At 39.9% G+C, this 24,270-nt stretch overlaps 1 protein-coding gene across 10 annotated transcripts in view; it reads right to left on the bottom strand.

The window, feature by feature from the left end:
* The window catches only part of KMT2E (lysine methyltransferase 2E (inactive)), a 105,021-nt gene extending 84,462 nt beyond the window's left edge, over positions 1 to 20,559 (bottom strand). For 6 of the 10 annotated variants that reach the window (XM_078343082.1, XM_078343086.1, XM_078343080.1 and 3 more), the window contains exon 1: positions 20,218 to 20,559. The gene's annotated coding sequence lies outside the window, so the exon portion shown is untranslated. The remainder of the gene's footprint in view (positions 1 to 20,217) is intronic. The other 4 variants (XM_078343083.1, XM_078343087.1, XM_078343081.1 and 1 more) reach the window with 1 other exon arrangement.
* Positions 20,560 to 24,270: the final 3,711 nt, after the last annotated feature.

The following is a 24,270-nucleotide window of genomic DNA, read 5'->3' as shown; positions in this document are numbered from 1 at the left end:
AACAGATTAGTTCCTGAGAGAGTGGGTTGTTAAAAAGCCAGAACACCCTTTAGTTCTCCTTCTTCGCACGTGTCCATTTCCCTTTTGATCTTCCTCCATGTTGTGATGCCACCATGCTTCTTGAACTTCCCAGCCAGCAGAGCAGTGAACTACAAAACCCTTTATTAATTACCTAGCCTGAGGTATTCTGTTACAGCAACACTAAACGGACTAAGACACTGAGTAAAGATACATAGAATTTCTATTATTTCTTACAACCATATGCAAATACATAATTATCAAAAAATTAAGTTTAGTTTTTTAAAGTGACATTAAAATTGTGGCCTTCAAACTCTTTTTGAGCATTGGTAGCAATTTTCCTACACATGAAACATTAACATAAATCCAGGCATCCTTTTTTATTATAACATGAAAAAACAGTTTTAATATCCTATGCTTTTACGAATAGTTGTCAGTATCCACTTGAAGTGCTGGACTAAGAAGGCCAAATATAATGGGAGAATGCCACAGTGATGTCTGCCCATGGGTACGGTAGGCATTTGTACTTCATATTTGCTATAACCGTGGTTAAAGAAAATTGCAGGAGAATATCCAGGCCTGTACACTCCCTCACCTATGGCTTCCTGAAGAACTGTTTGAAAATCAATAGCTAAAAGAAAATACTAACTTAAAATTTGATATGAAAAACCTGTTTCACTGGTATATTCTACTTGTCCAAAGGACAAATTGAGAATATTTTTTACTCTTGCAAAAAATAGTGTTAAAGCTTGCTGTAATTAATAATCAACAATAAAATCCTAGGCTGGACATGGTGGCTCAAACCTGTTATCTAACAATTTGGGAGGCCAAGGTGGAAGGACTGCTTGAGGCCAGAAATTTGAGACCAGCCTGGGCAAAAAAGCAAGACTCTGTATCTACAATTAAAAAAAAAAAAAATTAACCAGGTGTAGTGATGTGCGCCTGTAGTACCAGCTAATTGGGAGACTGAGGTGAGAGGATCACTTGAGCCCAAGTCTGAGGTTACAGTGAACCATGATAGCACCACTGTACTCCAGACTGGACAACAGAGCAAAACTCTGTTTCTAAAAAAAAAAAAAAAAAAAAGGTAAATAAGTAAAACAAAAATAAGTAAACAATTTTTATTAAAAATCCTGCAAACACATTTATCTTTTTTTTTTTTTTGAGAGAGTCTTGTTCTGTTGCCCAGGCTGGAGTGTAGTCGTGCAATCTCTGCTCACTGCCACCTCCACCTCCCAGGTTCAAGCGACTCTCCTGCCTCGGCTTCTCAAGTAGCTAAGACTACAAGGGTGTGCCACCAAGCCCAGCTCATTTTTCTATTTTTAGTAGAGACAGGGTTTCACCATGTTGGCCAGGCTGGTCTCGAACTCCTGACCTCAGGTGATCCACCCACCCCAGGCTTCCCAAAGTGCTGGGATTACAAGCTTGAGCCACTGCGCCCAGCACCATTTATCTTTTATTTATTTAACTTATATATACCATTAGGCTTAATCATTATTACTTTTTTTGGCTTTTTTTTTTTTTGAGACAGAGTCTTGCTGTGTCACCCTGACTGGAGTGTGGTGATTTCAGCTCACTGCAACCTGTCTCCTGGGTTCAAGAGATTCTCCTGCCTCAGTCTCCTCAGTAGCTGGGACTACAGGCATGCCACCACATCCAGCTAATTTTTGAATTTTTACTAGAGATAGGGTTTCATCTTGTTGGCCAGGCTAGTCTCAAGCTCCTGACCTCCAGTGATCCACCCACCTTGGCCTCCCAAAGTGCTGGAATTACAGGCATGAGCCACCTCCCCTGGCCTTTTTTTTTTTTTTTTTAAGACACTTACACTCTTGTTGCCCAGGTAAGTACTATAGCACAATCTTGGCTGACTGCAAAATCCACCTCCCATGTTAAAGCAATTCTCCTACCTCAGCCTCCCGATTAGCTGGGATTATAGGTGCCCACGACCATACCCAGTCAATTTTTGTATTTTTAGTAGAGACGGCGTTTCATCATGTTGGCCAGGCTGGTCTCGAACTCCTGACCTCAAGTGATCCACCCACCTCAGCCTCCCAAAGTGCTGGGATTACAGGCATGAGCTACTGCACCTCACCATTTTCAGCCTTTAAATAATCAAATAAGAGCATAATTAAAACAAAGTTGGCAATTATTTTATTCTGTAATTCTTTCTTTTCTTCCCCCCGTCCCCCAGCCCCCGCCGCCGACTGAGATGGAGTTTCACTCTTGTTGCCCAGGCTGGGGTGCAATGGCGTCATCTCAGCTCACTGAAACCTCCACCTCCCAGGTTCAAGCAATTCTCCTGCCTCAGCCTCCCAAGTACCTTGATTACAGGCACTCGCCATCATGCCCAGCTAATTTGTTTTATGTTTTTAGTAGAGAAGGGATCTAACAATGTTGGCCAGGCTGGTTTCAAACTCCTAACCTCAAGTGACCTGCTTATCTTGGCTTCTCAAAGTGCTAGGATTAAAGGCATGAGCCACCTCACCTGGCCTATTCTGTCATTCTTTAATCTCAAATAAAACAATGTCTTCACTCTCCTTCAAGTATGCTTTCTGTCAGTATTGTGAATCCATTTCTTTCATACTAGAAAAATTGAGACTTTTCTTCTTTACCTCTCTAAAAACAACGTGCATCAAATCTAATTAATAGAATTTAAACAAATCTTTCTGATGGTACTGTCTACATTTTATTATCTCAGACCTGGGCAATGAATATTTGTCTAAGTAGTTTCCTTCCCTATTCCAACTTGACCTTTAAATCATTGGTTCCCAAACATAGATCCACAACTGTTACTTTTCATATACCTGGGGGGAGGAGTAGAAAATAATAGATTCCTAGGCCTGACCCTAGAGATTCTCATATAGTAGGTTTGAGTTGTGGCCTGAATGTCTTATCAAAAAACTAAAAGGGTATTCACATTAGTGCTCTATTTTAGAACTACTTGTTACAACATTGGACAGAATATTATACTTCAAAGCCCACTGGTTTCCTCATAACTTTACCCTACTCAAAAAAGTAGTTCACAGTAATTTCAGTCAAATTCCTAATCTTGACATTACATCAGGTTACCGTGTTCCATACTAATAATCCAATCTATAACCCCGCTGATTATGCAAGTCTTTTTGCTACTGTTGGCGTCTCCTTGCTCATTCCTCTTCAAATTTGCTAATTTTCTTTTCCTTTTCTTTCCCACCCAATAAAAATCATATTAGACTTTCAAGAACCAATGCTTCCTTGAATCATTCCCAATTTTTTTGTGGCACATTTGTGCCACAAAACTAGCTTTGAGATATCTACTAGATCAACCTCCTAAGGGCTGTTTCCTCAGCTGTTAATAACAATTTGACTAGTCTTGATCTCCAAAGACTGCTCCAGCTATAAAACTTATTCCAAACTAATGTCTTCCCTTCTTAACCTCCTAAAGAATCCACTACTTACATTAACTACTGGGTTATTATTTTGACAGACATTATATTAAAACAGCTCTTAAATGTATAGCTTCCACAATTAGGTCATCTATGTAACTCCAGACCAATAACTGATATATTTCTATATTGCCTCTCAAAACCTGTAATTCAGTGGGTAAGACACCCATCTAAATTATTTTTATTTTATTTATTTATTTTTCCGGGTTCGTGTCAATCGGGTAAATTATTCTTGATTAAACCACAATTTCCTTTTTTCAAACACATTCAATCCCTCCTCCTTCCTTTAAATGAACATAAAAAAACGAAACCTGCCACTGACTAACGTTACTAATGTAGTTGTCCCCCAAGCTCAGTCCTCCCCAATGGTCTCCCATCAATGTTGAATCCAATCTTTCATTTCTGTTTGATTTACTATTCCCACCCAAATCTTTTAGATGTATACCTATAATATCTGCCATCACTTCAAAAATCAAGCCTTCAAAATGAAACTTTCTTTTCTACACACCTTCTTTCATTCTATTTTTTATCAGTATTGCTATTCTCCTCTTAATCCTTCTTTTCTTCCAGTCTCCTATTATATCCAGTCAACCAATCATTTGTGCCTCCCCAGTGTTTAAGATTCATTCCGGCTGGGCGCAGTGGCTCACGCCTGTAATCCCAGCACCTTGGGAGGCCCAGGTGGGTGGATCACGAGGTCAAGAGATCGAGACCATATTGGCCAACATGGTGAAACCCTGTCTCTACTAAAATTATAAAAATTAGCTGGGCGTGATGGCATGGGCCTGTAATCCCAGCTGGTCGGGAGGCTGAGGCAGGAGAATTGCTTGAACCCAGGAGGCAGAGGTTGCAGTGAGCAGAGATAGTGCCACTGCACTCCAGCCTGGCGCCTGGTGACAGAGCGAGAATGTCTCAAAAAAACTCATTCCTCCTCAGCCTCCCTGGCCCGTAGCTACCATCATCTTCATCTGAAAAACCCAACTTAGCTGAATAACCCAAAAATCAATAATCTTTTCAATTAGCAACTATCAAGATCTAAGTAATTTGTCTCTAAAGAATAGAATTCTTAGTATTGTTCAAGCATTTCCCTCTTCCCTCAGATTACAACAATTATTCTATTATTCTAAAATAAAATCAATTCAAAGTCATTCATTTAACATATTTGAGCATATACTATGAGCATATACCATCTTCTAGATACTGCTCTAGGTGCTTGGGAATGGGCAATGAATAAAATTACATTGCTCTTATGGCACTTGAAATGACCTAAGGTACCCTTGAATATAATCAAGGGTACCTTAAAGAGTCTCACTCTGTCCCCTAGGGTGGAGTGCTGTGAACTGATCTCAGCTCTCTGCAACCTCTGACTCCCAGGTTCAAATGATTCTCCTGCCTCAGCCTCCCAAGTAGCTGAGATTACACGGACTCGCCATGACCGGCTAATTTTTGTTTTGTTTTGTTTGAGACAAAGTCTCATTCTGTCACCGGGTTGGAGTACAGTGACACAATCTTGGCTCACTGCAACCTCTTGCTCCCAGGTTCAAACGATTCTCCTGCTTCAGCCTCCCGAGTAGCTGGGACTACAGGTGTGCACCACCATGCCCAGCTAATTTTTTTGTATTTTAAGTAGAGACAGGTTTTTACCATATCGGCTGGGATGGTCTCAATCTCTTGACCTCATGATCTGCCCACCTTAGCCTCCCAAAGTGCTGGGATTACAGGTGAGAGCCACCATGCCTGGCCTTAATAGAGATGGAGTTTTGCTATGTTGGCCAGTCTGGTCTCGAACTCCTGACCTGAAGTGATCCACCCACCTCAGCCTCCCAAAGTGCTGGGATTACAAGCATGAGTCATCATGCCCGGCCTTAGAAGAGTTTTCTTAAAGTAGCTGCCTTTGATTAAAATTTGTTTATTCTCATTTGTTTATTATATAAACATTTGTTTATTCTCATTACTCAAGAATTAGTCCTTTTTAAGTAGCAATAGAAAGCTACAATTTTCAAATGACTTTAATTCAAATTATCAAACAGCCCCTCTTTAGCTATGTGATCCTAGGAAATGCCTCAGTCTTAGACCGCATGCAGTGGCTCAGGCTTGCAATCCCAGCACATTGAGAGGACGAGGCTGGTGGACTGCTTGAGCCCAAGATTTAGGGACTAGCCAGGGCAACATGCTGAAGCCTCATCTCTTTAAAAAAAAAAAAAAAAAATTAGCCAGGTATGGTGGTATAGGGTCCCAGCTACTTGGGAAGCTAAGGTGGGAGAATTGCTTGGGCCCGTGAGGTAGAGGCTGCAGTGAGCTGAAATCATGCCACTGCACTCCAACCTAGGTGAGTGAGACCATGGCTCAAAAATAAAGAAAGAGGAAAAAGAAAACAGAAATGTTTCAGTCTCAGCTGGGCATGATGGCTCATGCCTGTATCCCAGCACTTTGGGAGGCTGAGGCAGGTGGATAACTTGAGCCCAGGAGTTCAAGACCAGCCTGGCCAACTTAGGAAACCCTGTCTCTAAAGAAAATTTAAAAATGAGTTGGACATCATAGCTGGCGCCTGTGGTTCCATCTACTTGGAAGGCTGAGGTGAGAGAATGGCTTGAACACAGGAGGCAGAGGTTGCATTGAGCCAAGATCACATCACTGCACTCCAGCCTGGGAGACAGAGCCAGACTCTGTCACACACACACAGACACACACGTACGTCTCAGTCCCTCTAGGCCACTCAGGAAAAAAATGGGCAAAATATCTGTCCTGTTGTGCAGAGTAATATATGCAGGTACACTATAGATATTTATTAATGTTAGTTGTCTTTTAGAAAATACAAAAATTACATTATCCAATCCAATGATAATAATCAATTCCAATAACAATACTGTTGACCACTAAGCAAATGGTTGAAGAATAGCAACTCTATTACTGTATTTGAATAGTTATCTTAATATTTCAGATGTATTTAAAATATTTACTATAAAAATCTTAAGACTAAAGTAAGAGTAGGCTTAATTCCTATGTACTTAACAAACTCATAAAATCAGTAAGGGACCAAAATTAGTTAAATAAATATATATATATGTAAATACTTTCAAGTTTAAAGTTTTACTTCTGCAGTATTTTCCTGTCTTTTAACTCTAAGACTTACAATATCCCAAGATCAGCTTCCTCCTCTTCATACAGTAATGTAAACAGAAGAAAAACAGAAACCTGGAAATGGGAAGACTAGTATAATACAACGAGAGAGTTAAAGCTTAAGGTAAGAAAATGTCTACGCACTCATACACAAAAACAAACTATGGAGTTAATAGATCTACATCTCCAAGAAGAAAAATAGTATGCAAACACATATGAGCTTTTAGAGTAGCCTGTCTTGAACTTCAAAAAAGCATACAATCTTTAAAAAATTTTAGAATACAGGTACAAATAAAATGTCAAGAATGAGGTTGGTGAACACAAGGAGTCCTATAAGGGACCAACACATTTGCCATGAGACAGACTTTCAGCTTCATTGTAAGGCTGAGGTGGGAGAACTGCTTGAGCCTAGGAGTTAAAGACCAGCAGGGCAACACAGTGAGACCCTAACTCTACAAAAAACAAACTTTTTTTTTTAATTAGCCAGACATGGTGTCATGGTGCCTATAGCCCCATGAAGACTGAGGTGGGCAGATCTCTTGAGCCTGGGAGATCAACGCTATAGTAAGCCATGATCATGCCACTGCACTCCAGTCTGGGGGCGGGGGCGACAGAGTGAGACCCTGTCTCAAAAAAAAAGGGGTGAAGGAGTCTTCTGCAAAGGGATTATATAGAAATGAAAAACAACCCACATATAGACAGCTGATCAGCCACTCCTAAAAACCATTCGAGTATGAGGAAATTGCTGTGTGTAGCTGGGGACTGAACTAGAAATGCTTTTCCCAAAATCCTCAGTGAACTATTTACTTTAGGAGGTAAGAGATATCAAGTTTAAACTTCTGTAAGTGAAATTTTAAGCTATGCCAACATAGCCTCCTTTGAAATATAACTTTCACCATCACTCTGTATCAATTTAAATGATAAATATCAGTTTCTCACAATTATTCTCAAAGTAACTACACAATAAAACAGCATTTATCTCTTGGTATAACCATATCACATCCACGAGATTTGCCAGTTTTAACATACAAAGATCAAACAGTTGACAGATATATGTAGAGCTAACAGATTAATACTAATATACAGCAAATAGGTTACTGTACACCAATTACAGGCTTAAATTTGAAAAACCACATAATCTGACTCCAGTGATATTAACCAACACAATTATCAGTTATTCACCTTAGGGAAGCAGTATGTGCAAGACGAACAAGACAAAACTGATAGCTACTAAGATGCTTTTACCTAAGAAGACACTGAACTAACTGCCACTTAATTTAATCTTGTTTATAGTATTATCAGAGTTCAAAAGATCCCTAAAAAATAATTTAAATCTCACAAGATAACAAAGGTGTTTGGATTTTGATATGTTCTAGAAGCACATGAAATCTGTTATTTCATCTAGTACAGTCCTATAAATCCCACTGGATAAACCAGAGTCAGATCCTGAAGTCCCATTTTTAGATTTCCAGGAGACGAAATGATCAAGAGTTACAGTATATATAACTGGATCCACCCCCTTTTGAACTAAAGAAATCTAAATTTACAGATATACAAAAGAGACTAGATGTCTGTGAGTTCATCAAAGTCAAGTTAACATGGAAAATCATGAAAAATATACATATTAAATACTGTACTTTTAAAATGCCCTTGTCAGGCCGAGCGTGGAGGCTCAAGCCTGTAATCCCAGCACTTTGGGAGGCCAAGGCGGGTGGATCACACGGTCAAGAGATCGAGACCATCCTGGTCAACATGGTGAAACCCTGTCTCTACTAAAAATACAAAACATTAGCTGGGCATGGTGGCGCGTGCCTGTAATCCCAGCTACTCAGGAGGCTGAGGCAGGAGAATTGCCTGAACCCAGGAGGCGGAGGTTGCAGTGAGCCGAGATCATGCCATTGCCCTCCAGCCTGGGTAACAAGAGCGAAACTCTGTCTCAAAAAAAAAAAAAAAAAAATTCTTATCAATTTTTAAGTTTCAAGCTGAAACGTATTCTTCAAGTATAGCTCCCCTGACCAGAATTCTAGTTTCTTATTCCTATGTACACCAGATCAATAATGCATTGTCTACAGTTTTTTGGTTTAACATATTTCAAAATAACTTACCTAGATCTTTGTAGAGCAATCTGAATACAGACTTTTTCTAGATTTCTATTTTTTCCTTATAATCTTTTAGTCACCTTGCCCACACCCTAACCTGACTACAATTTTCTTCAGCATTTGCTTTTAGCAAGCTTTCCAAAGCATTTAACTTAGTTTGCATTTAAACAGTTCTGTCTTCACATTCATTTGCCATTGGTTTATGTAATATTTAATAAAATATAAACACATTACAAGTCCAATGGAATTAGCCAATTTGGGAACAAACCTATGACTCAACTGGTGGAAGCAGCACAAAGTAGTTCACATTCATTCAATATACACAGACATTAGTATTTTTAAAATAATATTAATCCTGCAGATTGGTCAAATGAAAAGGAAACATCTATATTATCTACATAAAACATTTTCAGAAAAATACATAAATAGTGATCACCTTAGCATATCATAGACTTTACAGACAGAAGTTAGATTTACTTTTTTTCCAGAAACAACTATCGCAGAAACAGTTACACAGCTAACTAAGAATTTTGCCCAAACTAACTTATTGAATTCTTAAAACCACTCTATGAAATAGGCTCTATTATTACCTCCATTTTGCAGACCAAGAAATGAAGGCACAAACATTGCCCAAAGTAGTACAACTTAGTTTAAGTGCAATCAAACCAAAGGGGTATGGTTCTGGAGTCTGTACTCTACACAGTATAGCTTCTAAAAGAAATACTGTTTTGAGTCTTTTCAATAAATATGTTACTTTCATATCTTAAGAATTGGAGGTAAGTAAGCCATGTTCCATATGTCAATCCCCAGTGCAAATTTTTCAGTGGCACTCCTCTTAAGTATACATTCTGCTTTTCCGGCATTCAAGGCTCAACCACAACTTGATCCCAATTTGTACTGCTGTAATTTCAATTCAAGCTTCTTATTCTAATAGCCTAGAGGTTCTGGAAACCAATAAATCATCTTTAATTGGAATATACAGAAACAGTGGACAGAGAGTCTGTCACACGACACTGTTCAAAGACCAGTATTTGCTTATTTCAGAGACTCCGAAAATAGTGGCCTGCCTTTTGAAGAGAAATGTCCACCAGGTGCGGTGGCTCATGTCTATAATCCCAGCACTTCGGGAGGCTGAGGCAGGTAGATCACCTGAGGTCAGGAGTTCAAGACCAGCCTGGCCAACATGGAGAAACTGTGTCTCTACTAAAAATACAAAAAATTTAGCCAGGCATTGTAGTGGTCTGCTATAATACCAGTTACTTGGGAGGCTGAAGCAAGAGAATAGATTGAACCCAGGAGGCAAAAGTTGCAGTGAGCCGAGATCATGCCATTGCACTCCAGCCTGGGCAGCAGAGCAAGACTCTATCTCAAAAAAAAAATAATAATAATAAAAAGAGATAAAGAGAAATATCCAGCATGATTTCTTGGAAAAGTATAAAGCACCAAGAGCCAGGACCTGAATTTCAAACGTTGATTAACCCCTATGTAACTCTACAACCTTGGGAAAACCATTTAACCTCTCTGGAGCTCAGTATCACCAAATAAAAGCAGAGAACTCGAACACAAAAATCAGCTGCAGCCAGTACTAAAATGTAGATTCAAGGACTAAATGTAGATTCAACTCTAAAGATGTGATTATATTGGTCTGGAAAGGGGACCAAGAACATTAATTTTAATATAATACATGAGGTCCCTGGGCCACAATGAGAAAAAAATAACAAAAAGATCTCTTAGGTTAATTCTAACTGTAGATTCTTAACTTCAGTTAGTAAGGTGCTTCTTTACATGTCCAGGAGGGGAGTTCTGACCCAAAAGAAAATCCTTTCATTCATCATGGGGCTTTTGTGTCTTTCACCATACCCTTCGTTTAAACACTGAGATAAGATTTAGCAGTCCTACAAACTCAACTTTCATTAATCTGTTAAGACATGTTTACAAACAGTCAATTCAAATTATTTTTTAAAGCACCTACCAAATGCTTAGTATCCACTGTATTTAATCATTGTGAAATATGATTATCTTAATTTTCTCAGAAAGAAATTGTAAACTTTAAATATAATCTGAAAGATTTTCTCCTCCTGCTGAAAATTGCCAAAGAAATTATCATTCAAATTCACTACCAATATTTTGCTATCACTGAAAGAAAATACATTCAACTGATGAGTCTCATTACAATGTAATAAAAGTCTGTTTTCCTATTTCCTTTCCTTCTCGTCTTTCTTAACCTGAGTATGTCTTTCTTTTATTACAAAGTTTTAGAAACCATATATCGCTTTGCCCTAGAATTACAGATGTTTCATGCTCTGCTGTATTACTCATCTGTATATATACCATCTCACCAACCTCCTTTTAAAAAGCATTAATTTGCATGTATGTGAAAAATAACCTATCTCAATGTTTTCCAAAGTATTATTTCACTTTTAAAAAATTGCTTAAAGGAATTTTTTTTTGAGACAGAGTCTCACTCTGGTTACCCAGGCTGGAGTTACCTAAGCCATTGCTTGATCTTGGCTCACTGCAACCTCTGCCTCCCAGGCTCAAGCAATTCTCCTGCCCCAGCATCCCAAGTAGATGGGATTACAGGTGCCTGCCACCACAGTTGGCTAATTTTTTGTATTTTTAGTAGAGACAGGGTAACAGATTTTTTTAATGGAGAAAGTGGAGTATAATAAGAAAGATGTTTTCAGCCCTTAGAAACTAAACTGCTGGCATTAGCAAATCATGAACCTAAACAATACAAATGTAACTCAAAACTCATTTAGCAATTGTTCTAAAGACTAAATAAGGAACTAGAAGCACATCTTTTTTGTATATGTTCTGGATGTCAAATTAGATCAGCATTGAGGAAACAATTTAAATCCCATTTGTGTGGAAAACTGTATGGAAATATTATCCATATACTCTCTAACTTAATCTATACTTTTCTTCCTTAAAATTTTATTTGTTGTGATTAAAAAAGCAGCCCATAAGCATTTCGAAAAAATCAGAAGAGAAAAAGCAAAAAAATCAGAAGAGAAAAAGCAGAAAAATGAAACTCCCAAAAACCCAATTATCCATGAACAAATCAGTTAAAATCCCTGGTGTATATGTACATGTACGTACCCAAGAAAAGAAAAAAATTATTTTTTTTAATTAAAAAAAAGAAAAGAAAAGCCTTGGTGTGTTTGCAACCAACAAAGTAAAAACTTTATTCAGGCAAGAATCATCAGTAGATGCTAAATCCCGAAGTTTAATGAGGAAGAGGATATTTATACAAATCTCAAAGTATCTATCCACAAATTAATTAGTTATGTCAAAATGAAAAACATCAACTATATAACAGAAAAACTACTCAACACCCTAACCAAGTTATCAAAATGAACATAATGATAAAGGGCAAACAAACAGATGACACAAAAACAACTATTACTTATCTAGTATTCCAGCCAAAAATGCACAATCTGAATAATGAAGAAAGCTTAAGACAAAGCTAAACTGAGGAGCGATATATAAATAAGCCTTCCAATGTCATAAAAGACAGACAGAGGAACTGTCCCAGATTAAAAGAACTTAAAGGACAAGAGAACTAAATGTAATTTGTGATCTTGGATTGGCTATAGCACTGAAAAAAATGCTAATAAAGGACATAATAGGGACAACGGGTAGAACTAGAATATGAACTATGAAATATTACATCATTGTTAAATTTCCTAAATTTGACAACTACTCTGGCTACTTAGGAAAACATGCATGTTCTTAGGAAATGCATACTTCAGTACAAAAGGCTGTAAAGGGGTGAAAGGCTGAAAACCACTTTCAAATGGTTCAGGAAAAAAACAGGTGTATACATAAACAGAATAGTACAACAAACAGCAAAATGTCGCAAGGCAGGTGATCTTGGTACAGGGTATGAGAGAGTTACTTCTAGTAACTTTTCCATAAATTTTAAATAATATTAAAGTTAAAACTAAAAAAAAAAAAAAAAATCTTGGTTTTTTTAAGCATTCCTCAATACATGTGTAGCAATTTTTAAATTAAAAATTGAATCAGTTCGATATATCAGTTATTTAGTTTTGGAAGCCCTCCCAAGTATCTCTGAATATCCCTGGAAAAAGGTGGCTGTTTTCAGGAGAATTAAAGGTGTCTTTCTCTTGTTTTACATCTGAGAAATTCCACTCTACACACCATAAACACCCACCCCATCACCATCTCCCTAACTAGTCTCAGATAATTAGAGGGGATCAAGATGGTGAATAATGGCTCTTTGACACCTTGCCAATTCCTGTGAGGCCCATCTGTACTTTCTTCAAATAAATTATGTGAGATTTCCCTATAGCCTTGTAACAAATCCTTTATTTAAGCTGGCTAGAGCTGATTTCTGTTCCTTGCATCCAAAAAACCCTAAAACAGCAAGCTTTTAAGAAGGCTAAATAAACTCTGGGTTCTCTCAAAGCAGGGACAGTCTTACCTCTCTCTGTATCCATGATGTCAGGAAAGTAAAAGCTACTCAAATTCATTTTTTGTCTGTGCTTCAAAAATATTGTTTCTGTGAAGGCTTAACTAATGATGTAAGATGTAATAAGGCTGTGTCAAGGCAACCAATTAAACAGCTTCATTTAAAGAGAAGCAGAGACTTATTTTCTGAGTAAGAGTTACTATGTATCAGACAAACCTCAGACCCTCATTTATGGCTCCTGGACCACAAATCTAACCATTCAAATTAGTCACATCATGAATCTTGCCATCTCAACCACTTCATTAAAGAGGAAATGGGGTTTTCAAATTTCTGAATGCTTTCTTTAAATGTTGTATAAAGAAAGATGGTAAGAGGAACTCAAGATACCTCTCCGTAAACTCAGAAAGAGAAACAATTACACATATTCGTCTGTGAAATAAGAAAACAAAAATACTAGAAGAGTGTATCTTTCTCATACACATTCTCCTTACATGTGAAACCTCTGAAAAACCCAAACTCTTTTCCTGACAATATCCTAAGTGGTAATGGTTAATTCTTTGCAACATATTCCTCACTTTTTACTAAAAACCACTGACACTAGGTTTCATCTTAGGCCAAACAGTGAGGAGAACAGAAAAACATATTTAATCTGTTTTTTTGTTTTGTTTTGTTTTGAGACAGAATCTTATTCTGTCGCCAGGCTGGAGTGCAGTGGCGTGATCTCGGCTCACTGCACCCACCGCCTCTCAGGTTCAGGCGATTCCCCTGCCTCAACCTCTCGAGTAGCTGAGACTACAGGCCTGCACCACCATGCATGGCTAGTTTTTTGTATTTTAGTAGAGACAGGGATTTATCATGTTAGCCAGGATGGTAGTGATCTTCTGACCTCGAAATCTACCCATCTCGGCCTCCCAAAGTGCTGGGATTACAGGCATGAGCCACCTCACCCAGCCTAATCTTAAACTTATTTAACTCAAATAAGTTTAAAATAATTTATAAGGGTAAATATTTTAAGGCTTCAAATAGAAATTATTTTAAACACCCTATAAAAACAAAAGCCAACATAAATGAAAAAACTTAAACATTTTTGGTCTCAGATAAAACATGAGACAACATAATTACATGAACTTCATTTTTTATTTATTTTTTTGAGATGCAGTTTCACTCTTGTCCCCGGGGATGGGTGTAGTGCAATGGCACAATCTTGGTTCACTGCAACCTCTGCCTCCCAAGTTCAAGCAATTCCCCTGCCTGAGCCTCCCAAGTAGCTGGGATTACATACTCCCGCCACCATACCCAGCTTACTTTTGTAGCAGAAACGAGGGTTCACCATGTTGCCCAGTCTGGTCTTGGACTCCTGACCTCAGGTGATCCACCCACCTCAGCCTCCCAAAGTGCTAGGATTACAACCATGAGCCACCACGCCCAGCAGGTGAACTTTAAAATTATAAATACCCAAACCAAAACAAACTCAATCCACTATCATATCCTAGACAGGCATGACCTTAAACGCTGCAACCAAGTTGGATATTACACAGGTGGGATTACTCAATATCATCTTTCTCAATATTTAAATTCAGGACCAGGAATTTTTTTTTATTTTTTGTTTACTATTTACTTTTTTCTGAGGCAGACTCTCACTCTATCAATCAGGGCTGAAGCACAGTGGCACAATCTCAGCTCACTGAAACCTCTGCCTCCTGGGTTTAAGCAATTCCCCTGCCTCACCCTCCCAAGTAGCTGGGATTAAAGGTACCCACCTCCACACCCAGCTAATTTTTGTAATTTTTATTAGAGATGGGTTTTCACCATGTTGGCCAGGCTGATCTTGAACTCCTGACCTCAAATGGTTCACCACCTCCCCACCCCCCCACCTTGACCTCCCAAAGTAGCGGAATTACAGGTGTGAGCCACTGTGCCCAGCCTATTTTTAATAATTAATATCTGCTATGTCTTAGTCTTCTGAAGAGATGTTTCTTCCTTTGGATTAACTCTAAATTAAGCAACCTAAGAGCGGGTAAGAAATTACCTCTCGGTCCAATTGTTGTAAAAATAAAGCTACACAAATCATTGCTTATCACGCTGACCTGCATGCAGATCCTTTCTAAGCCCAGATTTCACATTTAAAACAGTTTTGAAATACAAAATATTTTAATTAAAAATGATGAACTAGTAGTTATTTACTCATTAATTTATATTATAGGTTAATTATTTACTCATTAAAAGGCATAATGTCTGTTATGATGGTATCTTAATGCAACACATCAAAAAATAATTCTTTGTTGACCTGCTACATTGAATCTCTAACACCCCCAAAAGCTTAAATAGTTTTGGCAAATAACCAAATGAGATTTCCAATAAAACTGTAAAATTCACCTAACAATAAAAAAACTTTTTCTGTCCAAAAATGAAATCCAATTATGATCTGCTCATGAGGGAAAAAAGAATTGATTTCATATCAAGTGAAAATGTGTTTTCTAGTGAAATATAAGGCCAACTACTTTTCCTGACTTTTCCTGACTCTGATTTAAGTAAAAAGCATCCTAGTTACCAATAATTAATAAAAACTTCTCTTATCCTTAAAGATACAAATTAAGATTAATTAACTTAGTCTGGGTCACCTTCATTTGATTTTTAATGTCACACTTAGCATGGAAGTTCACAGTAACAAAAACCAATTTGTTTGCATCATAATATGGTTACTTCCTATCTCTTGCAATTGCTATTAAACAAATTACATTAAGTCTTTGCTGAAATGATATTTTGAAGCACGGACAAAAGATGAATTTGTTTAATAGCAAGATGTTTAAATACCATCTACTTCCAGTTTAGTGTAGAAAACTATTTCAACAACAAATATTGTTCCTCCATATTAAGTAAATTTTTAGGTAATACAAAAATTATCCTTTCAATATCAAGAAAAAATAAGGCTCCTCCCGACATTTGCACATTGCAAACAGGTAAATATGAGCCACTTCAATTTTAAACCCAGCCTAAAAACCAGTAACACTCATACGGTAATATTTCAAATAGTATACCTCTTGTAGTGAACACAAAAAGTAATTTTACCATAAAGTAAAAATAATTCTATTTTCAATATTAAAAAGTCTCATAATCTATCATGAAATTGGGGGAAAACTGTATTCTCACAGAATACAAGTATTTAACATTCATTCTAACATGTAACAGGGAACAGTCCCTGATCACCCTATATATTTGAGATGTAAATGTGTTTGCTTAAACAAAAGCTTCCAAGAAATAATTAAGCACCTACCATCTGCTAAAAATAAATTCTTTGGAGATAAAAGCTATTACACATTATTAAAATATTTTAAAACTAGTAAACATAAAATAGCATCTGTTGAGAAAACTGCATACTAGTATTTCCTAACTCGTTTTGATAGCTGTTCAAAGTTCTGTTGGTTTTATACATTTTAAACATATTATGGTTGTACAAATGCAGAGCTGTTAGGGTTTACATAAAGCATACCTTTAAACATTAAACCAATTTCTTTACGAGATTGAAGAATGAAAATGAGTATATTATTTTTGGAAATTAAGAAGCCAATTTAAGAAATTATAATTTCCCTAAGACCACTAAAATATGTAGATGGAGAAATTTTTTTCCTATTAATTAGCTGTTCTTCCTACTTCCTCAATAGATTCAAGAAATCCTAGAGCTTACTGGGAGCATATATGGCAAAGATTTCTTGTTGGAAGCTGTGAGGAATTCAGACAAGCCAAAATTGTAGGACAGTTATCAATCTTACAGACTTGATGGGAAATGGAGGGAGACCTGTCAATGTTCTATACTTAAACTGGGATCATCAGAGAGATCCTTTCATTTACACTAACAGCAAAAGGGAAGTATGATCAAAATGTAAGCTCTAAAAATAAAATTTACTCTCCAATTACATTATAGTTTTCTACAAATCCACTTAAACACATAAACAACTAATTCTTCAAACTCAGCTATCCTAAGAACAAAGACCATTTGACTATTTTCCCCCAAGGGGCCAAATTGTTTCAAAACTCTCTGGGAACAAAAATTATGCCTAACCTTTTAATAAATTTGCCTAGAGAATCCTAACTTAAAACATACATAGTCAATTAGGAAAAAAGCAAACATTTATAGCCCTGTTATTTATAAAGTAACCATTCAAAATAAGGTACAATACTTAAAAAAAAAAAAAAAAAAAAAAAAAAAAGCCAGTCTAATTTTACAGGAACTAAAATATCAAAAAAACAAAAACAAAAACCACCACCACCAACAAAAAGAAACAAAACCTAAAGCACTAAAGCAAGCCAACATGCAGAAAGCTAGTAAACTGAAGGCAGTTTTTCCTATAATTTCTAACTTGGTATTTTTCATTTGAAGCCAAATAAGTTCAATTGCTTTGTCTGCCTAGACCTGAGGTCTCTATGAAGAAAAACAATGGACACAGGTAGTGTTCCCTCATATAGCTACATAAATCAAATTTATAAGAATACAATGGTTTTGTATATTGAATAGTAAGTTTAAAGTACCAAGCTTCTGAACCACAGACCTTAATCACCTAGTCTTTAAAATAAATGCACAATCTTTACACAGCAGTGAAAGATCTGGACTTACATACTCACTCAGATCAAAATACAAATGAGTACTGACCCCAAACCCTATACAAACTCATCCACTACCCACCAACATTTCACTTTATAATAAAATATTTCAAAAATTCTAAGTAAGGTTGTGTGCTCAGTCTTCCATGATGAAACCCACTGGTATGTAGAAAATCCCTGAGCCAGTTATTTCTCTAATTATTTCGTAGGCTAGAACCTTATACCATATGAAGTAAATGCTGCTCCAAAATACTTACAATGGAATAAGAGAATCATGAAACAGTGTATACTGTCCAACCTTTTTAAGTACTACTGGATTTAAAGGCAATCGTCTTTCAGTTGCTCCACAATCAGAATGGTTATTAAGTGTCATTAATGGCCCACTCATATCTCAATGCTTAGTTCAGCCCAAAAAGATAGAACTCCCACTATGAAAGTGAATACTAACCTTTCACACTTTAAAAAATACAGTTAAATGACACCTGACACTACTTAATTTTCAGTCTCAGTCTATAAGATTCTGAAAATAGCATAAAATGGATTCGAGACCCTATTATGGTAATGTTTTTATTTAAGGTCTATTAAAACATACTAAATTCCACAATCCCATAATAGGTAAATGAGCATGTTTGGGGAGGAAAAAAATAAAGAATCAGAGCCTTACTTTTAACTTACATAATGATGATAGTATGCCCTAAGACAATTGTTAAAAGCAGCATGAAGCTTCACTTTACCAAATACACCGTCAACTTTGAAAATTCTCAAGAAAAGCTTAAATACACGGGGAAAATGGATGGCAAAATATAATAGCATCTCTACACCCAATGAAGTAACAGGTTTAGGCTTGTTTGTACAGCTCCCTAAAATTTAAGCTGAAACAGAATACAAAAACCAAAATCCACAAAATGGGTCAAGAGGTGGTTGGGAAATGTCTTACTTTAGATTGAAACATTTAATCATACAAAATAGATTGTACTGAGATACTTATTAAACATTTTAATTTACTTTGGCATACTGAATAAAAGATGGCTGAACTGAACCAAACAAAAACTATTATTGGAACACAAATAATTTTTTTTTAATGATGAAGAGTAGCCATCATCACCACTGAAATTTGCAAGGCTGGGTGATTTTTTTTTTTTTTTCAAAAGTGGAGACATTTAATTTACCTTTCAGGAAAAACGAATCAAATCAATCAACTAAAACACAACATTGAAATTTGCAGTAAATATCAACACATTTTTGTAACTGGCTCGGGGAAGGGAAAAAAGCCCAGTCTTTTCTTGTAAACATAATAAGCCTGTAATATGCTGCAGACAAATGCACTGCATGGGGTGTGGAGGACCCGAGCTGATTAGATTACCACAACATCAGCCTGGGGCCGCCATTTTTAGAATCTGTAAAGGACAAAAGAGGGAAATTTCAGTTTTTACTCCCCATCTCAGAAATTAAAGGAAAAAGCAGACTATTTTCCAAATAGGTATTCATGTCTCCAGCCCAGAGTTGAATGCACCTCACTTAATTCTATCCAAGGTCTCCAGAACTCTAAACACCTAACCTTATTCACATCTCCAAAAAGGGAACAAAATAGGCAAAACGGGGTTTACTCTAGAGCTAAGTCTAGCGATTTCTCTTTGACTTTAAATTGTATCATTCTTAAGACAGAGCCCAGCAAACACGGATCTATATGGAACTAAGGCCAGTGGAAGAGAGCACTCTGGATTGTTTTTTCTCACCCCCACCCCGTTTAGCACAGTGAACCGTTTGTTTCTCATCAGTGCCTGCTGCCACAGGGTTTGTGCCAATCCCCTGGTCAAAATAAGCTTTTCTGAAATGAGCCATATTGTGGATCCTAAGGCTCCGGCACAGTAAAGGACGGCGGTAATGCAAAAGGAGTGGGGGAGGAGACTGAGAAGGCTGGGTACTGGGGTGACCACCACAGGGGCGGGTTTACCCTCTTCTGGAGAGGATGAGGAGCTAGCTGTCTCGGCTCTCCCACAAAGAGAGCTGCCCAGGGCGTTCTTCTTAGTCCCTTCGTATTCATGTGCACATTATACCAGAGACTGCCCGTCAAGAAATGGAAGAAGAAAATGGGGCCTATATGGCTTTTCAGCACCTCAACAAGACACGGCTGAGATAAGGAAGCGCTGGCAGCTCCTAGGACCACTTCAACACAAACCTTACTAACAGTCACAAGCCTCCCTCCCCACTCAAGCGGCCTTAACCTGCTGCCAATGAGGAGTGCGCCCCCTCCCTAACTCCCACTCTCAAGGGGGTTTAACTGCCAGTTTCCCCTTCCCCAACCCTAAAACCCGCCATAATGCTCCATTTCTAGGATCAGGGGAAAAAAAAGATAAATTCGATTTAAGCAAGCAACGTCTTGCCCCGGCAAAGACACCTGAGAGTCAACGTCGGCTCCCCCAGCTTAAGGATAAAAATGAGAGACCTCTCTCCCCCTTGAAACACAAGTCCCCCAACCCCGCAAGCCCCAGGAACTCCCACGGAGACGACAGGCACTGACCTGTGATGTTCACACACCAGACACCCGAACCCCGTTATGTGCTCGACCCCCAAGGAGTCTCTCCGCACCTCCGCGCACAGGCGACCCCCAGATAGCAGCCACTGCGGACACAGGACCCGGCTCCACACACCCCCTCCCCAAACAGCAGCGCGCAGCCTCTTCACCAGGATCCGAGGAGTAGGAGAGGGGGCACCCAGACAGTCAACAGGAACGCAGAGGCACCGGCGAGGCTGCTCGGAGTGTTTATGGCCCCTCTGTTGCAGCTCCCGAACTCAGGCACGGTCTCCGACTCAGCCCCCTACGCCCGCTCAGTGTCACTGCCTCTCGCTCTGGGAAAATGGCGGCGGCGGCGGCGGCGGCGGCCGCGGCGGCGGCGGCGGCGGCAAGTGCACGGGGCCCGCCCGTCCCGCTCCGCAGGGGCAGAGGGGGAGGGGATGAAGCTGCCCGGCGCCATTTTGCTTGTGGGCTGCCGCCCGCCGTTGCCTCTCCGCGGAGGCTCGAAGATAGCAAACTGGAGGCGGTGAGGGGGAAGGAATCTCTTGTCTTTCTGCAACAGATGCACTCAACAATCCACGGAAGGTTTGAGGAAGTGTCGGTGTTCGGTGGGATTGGTTCTTTCCCCCTTCCCCCCAGTGGCCCTCAAGTCTGGATATAGGTGAGCTTGGGCATGCCACTATTGGGTGCACGGACAAGGACACGGCCTGGGAACGACCTCCCTCCCGTCACCCTCCGAAAGTGATACACTTTCTCCCCCTCCCAAACAACCCCAGCTCCGTCTCCGCGTCTCTCTCCCCCTCCTCCCCCAGCCCAGTCTGGCCTCCAGCGCAGGGTGAACCCGGTTGGGGTGTCACTCGACGCCCACTAGGGGCCGAGGAGGCTCCAATGCGCAGGCTCCAGGCACCGGATAAAAGCGGAGCTGGCGACTCCAGCGCTGTCTCTATGGAGGAGCGAGAAACGGAAGAGGTCGGGGGGAGAAGCCGCAGGAAAAATGCAGCCACCGTCAGCGCCGCCTCCTTGCCACCGTGTTTCGGGGTAAAAAGCTGCCGTTGCCGTCGGTGCAGTTGCCTTCGCTGCCTCCTATACTTCTTTTGGTCTTGGGGAAGGATTTCCCCACCGGTGGGACATTGTGCGGGGAGGGGAGTGGGAATTACTGTACGTGGCGGTGATTAAACGAGGGAGGGACAGAGACAGTGATCTCGAAGAAAAAAGGGGGAGACCAAAGAATAAAGGGTTTCCCCACTAAAGTGACACGGCGATTACGGCTCTTGTTTTCGGGGTCTTTCCCCGAAATGGTTTCCGTCTTCCCCTTGCCCCGCAGCGACCCCGGAGCGCGGGGGGAGCGGAGTGGGGAGAGGCAAAGGCGATCTTGGCAGCCAATCGGCGCCTGATGTGTCCTGTCGGGCGCGCAGTGGTTGGCTGGCGATGACCTCATCCTGCAGCAGCGGGTGGGGCTAAAGCCGTAGGGGGAGGCTGTTGCAAAGGTAGAGAGGGAGAAGTGACGATGGTGATCGTTGCTGCCGCGGCCGATTTGGATCCCAAGCAGTGGCGAAGCGAATCGCAAGGCTCTTCCCTGACCATTTTCTCCTGTCCCTGCGCGAGGTGAGGGCCCCGGCTCGGCCTCTGCGAAACTTTGGGGCGCTGGCGCGGAGGAGGAGACAGGATTTCTCCCATGACTTTTCTAACTGCGTCAGGGCAAGATGGCGCTGGGTCTCCTTGGGGCGCGGGGGGAGAGGCACGTCCACCGCCGCCGCAGCGCATGTGACCCGGCTGCATTCCTGTGGGGTTTGGCTCCCACCCAGGCCGGGGCGGGGGAGGGGACACGGCTTGGGCGGAGGAGACTGTGGTGCGGTCTGCGTTGGCGGCCCGAAGAGGAAGAGATGACTGTTGGAAAGCGTTCCCCTCCCCCTCCCCCTTACGGCAGAACAGCTGTGGCTCCCAGGGGAAAGCCCCCGCAGGACACTCCTCGTGGGGTGTGACGGCTCTTGGAGGAGGTTTGGCGCCCTATTTTCTTATCTGCCTTTCTCCCCACAGAGTATTACTTACGTAAGGTGGTAGGTCCCTGACATGGGACTCGGAATCAACTAGGAGTCTTGTAGGGCCACTGCGAAGCGTAGCGAGGGGAGACTAGCTCCTGGGTGCACAACGTCGAGGAGGGTCGATTACTTTCTGAGAAAAGTTTCTCAGATTGAAATAGAAAAGTATTTCCAAAGTTTGGAAACAAATGCAAAGGTGTAAATAACACCCAGCAACACTTTTAATTGCTTTTAAAAGGTACAAACAGCCATCTGAATTTAAGCGCCCTTTTCAGACTTTTATGTTCCTTCTGTACTTCCTGTTCCTTATTCCACTTTCCTATCTGTACATCATCCTTTAAGAATACAGTTTTGTCGCTGAGATTTGCTTTTTTTTTTTTTTTTTTTTTTAAGACATTCTCGCTCTGTCGCATAGGCTGGAGTGCAATGGTGCGGTATCAACTCACTGCAACCGCCGCCTCCCAGTTTAAAGCGATTCTCCTGCTTCAGCCTCCCAAGTAGCTGGGATTCCAGGCGCCCGCCACCACGCCTGGCTAATTTTTTGTATTTTTAGTAGCGGGGGGGTGGGGGGAAGTTTCACTGTATTGGCAGATCTCTCGACCTCAGGTGATCCTTCCGCCTCCTCGGCCTTTCCAAATGCTGAGATTACCGGGCGTGAGCTACCGCGTCGGGCCTGCCTTTTTTTTTTTTTTTTTGCACTAGGCATTATTGGTAATACAGAATAAAAGCCATGTTTTAAACTGTATGTAGTTGTAGGGCTGTTTTCAGTACTTTTAGTCTGTTGTCTTTCTGTTGCCTTTTTGTGGTTTTTAAAAATAAAAGATGCAATTGTAAGCACTTCTGGTAAATATTCTTTAAGGTTCCTGCATCATTATCAAATATTGAAGCTTACTTTGAAGCACTTTTGTAGTAGTACAGACTATACTTTTAGCTTTTGAAACCTCGATAGGAGAAATAACCAGCAGTTTTTAAGGGCTATTTTGGTATATCCAGTAAGGTAGACTGTAAGTTTGTTTTTCGTTTTTCCCACTTGGGCAAACTAGTTATAGTAGTCAAAAACAAAAGTAGCAAAAATTTTTAAAGGGCTTCTCCTTTTGGGTGGTGTACAGGGTGGGAAGTTATTCAACCAACACATTTGCAGCTAAAATCCGGCCTACTTCTTGAACACATACTGGATGCTAGGAGGAAATGATTGCTGGACCGGAAAAGAACCTGAGGTCAAGGTTGTGCTCTTTCCTGAAGTCTTAGTTGTAGGCGAAAACAAGATTGGGTTTTTAATTCTTTGTGTACCTTAAATCCTCACTAGTTTTTGTGGATTTCTTTTTTCAGTTATTAAGCAACTGAATTTGGATGAACTATAAATAGTACAAGGAATGTAATAGGGTCACTCTGAATACAAAGTGAGCATTAAGAATCCTTGAATGTCTTCAAGGGTTACTTTGTTACGGGTAAGATTCCCTCCTCCAGTTTTTATTCCTGCTGACGAAAGGAACTAAATAGGAAGTGAGATTTTAAGGTAATTTTCAGAATGTTACTCCCTTCACCGTGCCTTAATAAGAAAGAGGCCATTTTCCAAGGGAGTGGAAGCACCCTTGTTTGGTGAGTTTAATCACCATGTGCCTTCATTGTTCCTGATTGCCAAATCCAGGAACCTCTTGAGCTCTCAATTTTTCTTGACTGTCCTATGGCATTTTAAATGCTATTAATATTTGAAATTACTTTTCTCTGACTGCCTTCATACATTCATATGTTCTGCCTGGACAATTTCATTTGGGCCTATTAGGTTTCAGTACCTGTCCAAGTTTCACCTCCATCTTAGCTCTGCCAGCTTCAGAGGTACAGGTGAGCAATATTACAGTTTACTGGGGACTACAGGCTTTCTGAGCTCAATAAAAATACTAAGTTTGGTACTTGTTGCCTAAGAATTTTCACCCATTCCCTTACAAAGATTATTTGAGTAAATTACCCCAACTTTTCCTTTTGTCGAAATCATTGTCTCTTAGCTTTGGAACATTGCATT

This window comes from Callithrix jacchus, chromosome 11 (assembly GCF_049354715.1).
Source record: "Callithrix jacchus isolate 240 chromosome 11, calJac240_pri, whole genome shotgun sequence".
NCBI lineage: Eukaryota > Metazoa > Chordata > Mammalia > Primates > Cebidae > Callithrix > Callithrix jacchus.
Note: the sequence above shows the minus strand (reverse complement) of the source record. Positions and strands in the feature narration are given on the sequence as shown.